We start from the raw sequence: 6,363 nt of genomic DNA, 5'->3' as shown, positions 1-6,363 counted from the left end.
AGTTTTTATTTATATATAGACATTATTTAGGTTGCAACAACTAATAGATGCATTAATATAAATCATTTGCATCATGTGGCTGGGAAGTTACATTCAAAGCCTGAATCATAATGTTACTGGTTTGTGCACCTGACTTGAGAATGACACAAGTGACTCTCACAAACAGGGCACGCGGTCTGATTGTACCCAGATTAAAGTTCATTGATGTGGGTCATGTAAGAAATCATTTTTCACGGTCCATTTTTGTAGTTATCTGCAATACTAGGCGATGAGCAGAATAGTTATTCAAGGAACGCCCACAGTTTTTGAAAGGAGGGCGTGAGATTGAAGGGCGTGCGCGCCTCCGCCTGCTGAAGTCAGCCCATGCGCGCTCCCGTGCTGTGTAGAGTCGAATGCGGCGCTGCAAGGAGGCAGACCCCGAGACTTCAGCCCCCCTTTTCAACACGAAAATAACACGCATTTCGTCCCTTACGACCGTCTTCTGAGGAGTAACATTCTGCGCTAACTCTGTAGGGTAAGAACATCTAATTTGTGTCTCCCTTTGTGGTCATGTTAGATAAAAAATCGCCGGTAGAAGAGCTGTTGATGTAATTTTTGCGCCTCCTTTTCTCGGTGTCTCAAAATGGCGGACGCGGCCGTTGGAGGAATACTTCAGCTTCTGTTTTTTCTTAATTAGTCGTGAATATATCGACAGCTCCAGCAGTGTGTATTGTGTAACCGTATTTATTGCTCTAAATACAAGAAATTACCCACCTAGGTCTGTAGTTTTAGCGGCTCGTTATAGGTGTAACGTTAACGTTATGTTGTCGGCGAATCAACACGTCGTTTCATCAATGTCATGTTAGCTAGCAACAGTTGGCTAACGCCCGTGTCAACACAAATCTCTATTTTATCATCTATAAACGTTGAGTTCAAGGTTGACCTTGCCGTATCCACTTCGGTTTGGGTAAATACATAAAAGTTACATCATTCACATTGTCGGGGTTTTTTGCATACCGGTTGAGAATAAAGGTGATGAGGGCTGTGTTTCAAAACCTAGTGAACTTCCTACCTAGACAGCATATGTGGGGTTAGACATGATCGTAACTACTAAACAGACATGTTTAGTATTCAAACGAGTTTCTAATTGTCAAACACCTTGGTTGTCTTAAAACATAACGTGATGCTTAACCTAAACAACATATTTGTGCGTTTACTTCAAGGTTATGAAAAATAACCGAGATGTTTGACATTTATTAAGCTATAAAACATGCCGTCATTAGTGGTGAGCTAAAGATTTGGACCGGTACCTGTGCCGAGCTGGTTTCAAATGTAGGTCAGCTGATTCTTTGCATGCAGACCCGATACTGCTCATTTCTTTGGGACACTGTGATTGACTGTAATGTTGTGTTGTGAATGTGAATGTGATTATGGCTGCAGATAAAGATGCAGTATATTTGGCCATCTCTATAGTCCAACGCTGTATGCAACAATAAATGCACTAATTTAACGACTGCATAACTAACAATATCTTGCAAGCAGACATAAACATGCTAAAGAGGCAGGTGGATGCATGTTTCTTATCAAGGTGTGAATGCTTTGAATAAATGTGGTACCTTGTGTACTTTGGATGTACTCTAATCGTTATGGTTTAAGCTATTGTGCCAAGTTTGCTGTACACTCCCTCTAGTTGTTTGACAGGACGATGTCATGCATGGTTGCAACTTGCAATCGTGTTATAGCTTGGATTAAGTTCACTGAACAGCATAATATATACAATTACTGTTGGAAAGTTTGGGTTTGGTAAGACATTTTAATGGTGAGAATAAGAGTCTTCTTTCAAAAATAAGACTTTATTAATTTGATCAAACATACTTTATAAATATCACTGTGCGATTTAGCTATTAAACCATTAGTAACTTTAATAAGAATCAGAGTAGCTATTTCATTCATACAGTACTAAAGACTGCAGTGTTTTATTTGTTGTTTATTTTTATTACTCTATTTCTCTAGTATGCTTTTAACTGAATAATATAATGATAGACTTACAGGAATAACTTAAACTTATATTTTTTCTTTTATATTTGTTTGTAATTTTCTTCTTTGATTTTACTGTATTACTGTTTGTTTCCTTCAACAATCAAAAATACTTTTTTTGGAAATATAACTTTTTTTACTTGCATTAGTCTAATATTTTTAGGATTCTTTGAATAATAAGTTCATCAAAATAAAGGCATTTATTTGAAATGCAAATCTTTTTTTGACATAAATGTTTTGACTGTCACTTTTGATCTATTTAATGCATCCTTGCTGAATAAAAGTATTCATTTCTTTAAAAATAATACAAAAATGTTTTAATAATGTACTGCTTCATTGTGTTAATGATATTCAGCTCACGTCTGGTCATCTTTTGAACTCTGTGCCATTCAGATGTGCTGCTACTCAACATTCCCTTAGTGGAAATGTTTTGTGATCCTGCAATTCCATCAAGGGAATGTGAGAAGTGATTACTAGTCCAAGCTTTTTTGGCCGTCTGTCTTTACCAGCTTGCACAATTTCAGAAAGAGGGATGTTTCCTTTTGCCATCTGTCTTAAACTAAATAATCTATTGAATCGACAGACTTGCAGGCCTGTTTTTGGGGTTTGAGATGCACAGAAAATGATGGAAATTACACTTCTTTCTTTTTTTTCCTTTTTTATCATGCAACATTTGTGCTATGTTAGTCTAGCCTAAGTCCTTGTTGAATAACTCTCACTATCTTTATACTAATAAACAAACAGCATAAACCAGAATACAGCAGATGCTAGATTTCTTTGTCTTAATAACATGCTCTTGTTAGTGCTCTGCATTGGTCTTTTTATAGCAGTAACAGATAATCACTACTGGACTGTTTTGCCTCAGTTGTGTGGTTCGATTGCACACAGACAGACTGTTGCTAGAGACCCCTCCAAGCCCTTGGCTGAAATAACGCAGGATAATTGTGTGTTTGTGGAGTCCCAACAGGCAGTTTGTAATGACTAGGATGGAGGTGGCGTGGCATGAACTACTGTTACTGTGGGTTTGGTTTGCTCACTGGATGTGCGTCTGCAAAGAAGCTGCCATAATGCGTTTCGGTGCCAGTGGGGATCAGTAATGCATTCACCATGGCAACTAAAAGCTCCACTGTTTGATGTGTGAAATGTAGATTTCAAGATGGTGGTCAGTTGGATGGATCAATAGCATTTCTTCCCTGTTTTTGATTCAATCTACATGCTGAAATGGCCAGGATTATACGTTATGGCTCGTTTTGGTACGAAGAATGACTAAGGCCTGTGCGTTTGAGAATTTATTGGCTTATAACTACTTATACTACTTATTTGTGGCCTGAACCTGCTTCTCTGACCCTAATCTAATTTTCAAAGATTACAGTTAGTATTGCAGAAGTCTCAAAGCACTTTCTCATATGAAATTGTAGTTGAAGCAATAAATGTAGTGCCACTAGTAAATTGGGTCTGCTTGAATTGGATTCCCTCAGCTGCTGTTAATGTTTTGCATGACAAAGACTGAAAAAGCTACTATGACTTTACAGGTCCTATTTGAATAAAACAGTTAAAAGAAAAGAAGGGGTAAGATGGAAGATAAAGAGCTCTTCTTGCTCTGCATATCATTTACATTCCTGGCATCGTGTCCAGCTGCCCTTGCTGTTAAGAGAAAAAAGGTCTTGTGCACTGTGCATCACATGTAACGCTGCTGGGATTGGCAAGCCTGCTAAGGCTGTCATGATATGGTGATTTTGATTTCTGCTTCTCTGTATTTTTCGGTGATTATCTGATCTGTTTTAATGACAGGCCTGTCAGCATATCAGAGCCTCTTGAGTTGTTCATAGTTCAAGTGGTGCTTAGGTTCTGGCATATTTACAGATAAACGTTTGGCCCAGCAGGTCAATTGCTGATAAAGACTGTTCTCTTACTCTTGTTAATAATTTTTCGTTTGAAAGCACTTTAAGCCATTCAACTGCTGTTGTTTTTTTGGTCTCAACTCAGGCTCTCTCTGGCTCAGTGCTGAGCCTGTCAGATTTATGTGTGGAATGTCTTTGAGTGTTTAGGGCAAGGTTGAGGAATTCTGTGTGCTGCCACCTTGTTCATCATGAATAGTACCATAGACCCTCTATAGAAAGATCCAGGTCTCTAATACCCCTTTTCCACCAAGGCAGTTTGAGTGCTGGTTCAGAGCCAGAGCCTAGTTTCAAATCAGTTCTTTGTCTTTTGACACCAAAAGCACCAGCTCTGAACCAGGAAAAGTGGTTCGTAAGTTGCACCAAAACATTGCTGCTCTAGAAGTAAGAACTGCTTGCGTCAGGGGCTCGAGGCGGGGTTACCGTGACCAACAAGGCGAACAGAAACTTGTGACCACCATTTTTTAAATAGCAGCTAATCGAGCTATTAGCAGCTCGATTGTAATCTCCGTCTATGCCAGTTATGGTGAACTGCACGAACGTGTTGGATTCGGCGTGTTAGGATGCCGATGTAGGTTCACAAAACCATAAGCATAAATAGGGCCCTATGATTTCCGTGATGCGGAAAACGCGGACGGAATCACGGAATTTACACATGAAAACGGAATTCTCTTATACGCACGGAATTTGCATATATTTTGTTGACATTAAATAAACGATTTTTTTTTTACTTCCTTCTCATTTTTTCAGTTTAAAACAACAAACGTAGAAAGGTCTCTACCTAAACCCAGAGCCATATAGAGAGACATCTGTCAATACAGTTAATATACAGGGATGCAAACAGCGCGCTTTTCAGTATGCGCGCGAGCTAGAACCACTAGTATTTTTTGCTGCGTATATTTACTGTCTATGGTAGGGGTCTCCGTGGCCTGATTGGAGGTAACTAGCTCGTCAAGCGGCCATTCACATGTCGTGTCTTTTGCGCGCTCAAGTTCGTTATTTCAAATGTAGGTGCGCGGCAAGCGCGCTCATAATTGAAGCGACGCGCTAATTTTTTCCAGGCGCAGCGAGATTAAAACACCTCAATTTTTCAGAATGCCGCAAGCGCACCGCAGTTCATGAGACAAGAACCAACATATCAACTTCACCCTTTCTGTAACAATATTGAAAGCTCAGTCAACATAAAGGATGGGGGTACACCACAAACACTACGGGTGTTTTTCTCTTCTCCGTAAATAAATCTTGTAGCAGAGCTACAGCAAGCGTTTTTCGGTGGTGGAAATCTATTAGCTACTAAAACTTCTTTGTCATTGTGGAGAGCGCAGAGCATGGTTGCATAGCAACGACAGACGCCACGGGAAAATCGGACCGAATTTTACTATTAATAATAAAAGATAAGCTAATATGCATTGTATTTGTAAATGTAAGTATCATTGTAAATGTTTATCTTTTTTGACTCATTCTTCTTATAAAAATGACTTAAAGGCTTAAATATGCGAGGTTTATCTTTTTATAAAACATTCTTTGTGAAAAATGATTTAAAAGCTAATTTAATCTTTAATTTAATACTCATCAATCCTACCTTGTAACTGTTATTTTTGGCCAGAGATTTGTTGAAGGTTTGGCTGAATTTTGAATGTGCTTTGCTGAATATATTAACAGTTTAAATTAAATAAAAAAGCTGAATTGTGAGTTTGTGTAAGTAAAGTTTTAAAGGTCAATACTGCTTAGAAGTGAAAAGAAAACAAGAAAAATCCAAAAAATCCAAAAGGGCTAAAAATAATCCAAAAAAACGGAATTTGAAAAAAATAAAACGGAATTTGAGAAAAAATAAAACGGATTTCATAGGGCCCTACATAAATAGTAATGCAACGACTGCCATTTTTGATGGAAGGCTTGTTCGAGATGCATTGGAGCTGCGCAGAGTGCTGCGGGAATGTTTGGAGAGCATACAACATGCTTTTGGTCATGCGCCGATGCATCTCGAACAAGCCTGGTGTGTTTGTTTGGCAGCACTGCCTCGCTAGCGTTGCTGGGAAACATGAGATGTATACAGTGACGTAAGATCTGGCTCTGTGGTGGCTCTCTGGCCCGTTGAAAGGCAAACCGGTTCTTAGAAGGCTCGTCAGTCGAACCAACTCTGAACCGGCAATAGATCTGGCTCTGAACAGGCACCCGGTTCATGCTGGTGAAAAAGGGGTATAAGAGGCTTGTAGTGTTTCCCTTCATGTGTCTCCAAGAGAGAACCAACTCTGATGGCTGGATTAGCTCTTTATTAGTCAGACAATTTGTTTGCAGGATAATATTCTCAATTCCTTAATTTGATTTCCTGAACAGAGTAGTCCTGTTTAGGGCTGCACGTTTAATCAAAATGAAACCGCACACGATTTGGCAAAGTCTGCGATTATTTTTTGCACAGCTTGTCAGTGAAGTACGGCTCTGTGCTCAG

The 6,363-nt window shown here is 39.1% G+C and overlaps 1 protein-coding gene across 1 annotated transcript in view; it reads left to right on the top strand.

The window, feature by feature from the left end:
- The first annotated feature begins 367 nt into the window (after positions 1–367).
- pafah1b1a (platelet-activating factor acetylhydrolase 1b, regulatory subunit 1a) overlaps positions 368–6,363 on the top strand; it is a 43,944-nt gene continuing 37,948 nt past the window's right edge. Inside the window, exon 1 of the mRNA XM_084125748.1 lies at positions 368–514. The gene's annotated coding sequence lies outside the window, so the exon portion shown is untranslated. The remainder of the gene's footprint in view (positions 515–6,363) is intronic.

This window comes from Abramis brama (assembly GCF_963993115.1).
Source record: "Abramis brama genome assembly, chromosome: 10".
Taxonomy (NCBI): Eukaryota; Metazoa; Chordata; class Actinopteri; order Cypriniformes; family Leuciscidae; genus Abramis; species Abramis brama.
The sequence above is the reverse complement of the archived record's forward strand: the minus strand, read 5'-3'. Positions and strand labels throughout refer to the sequence as shown.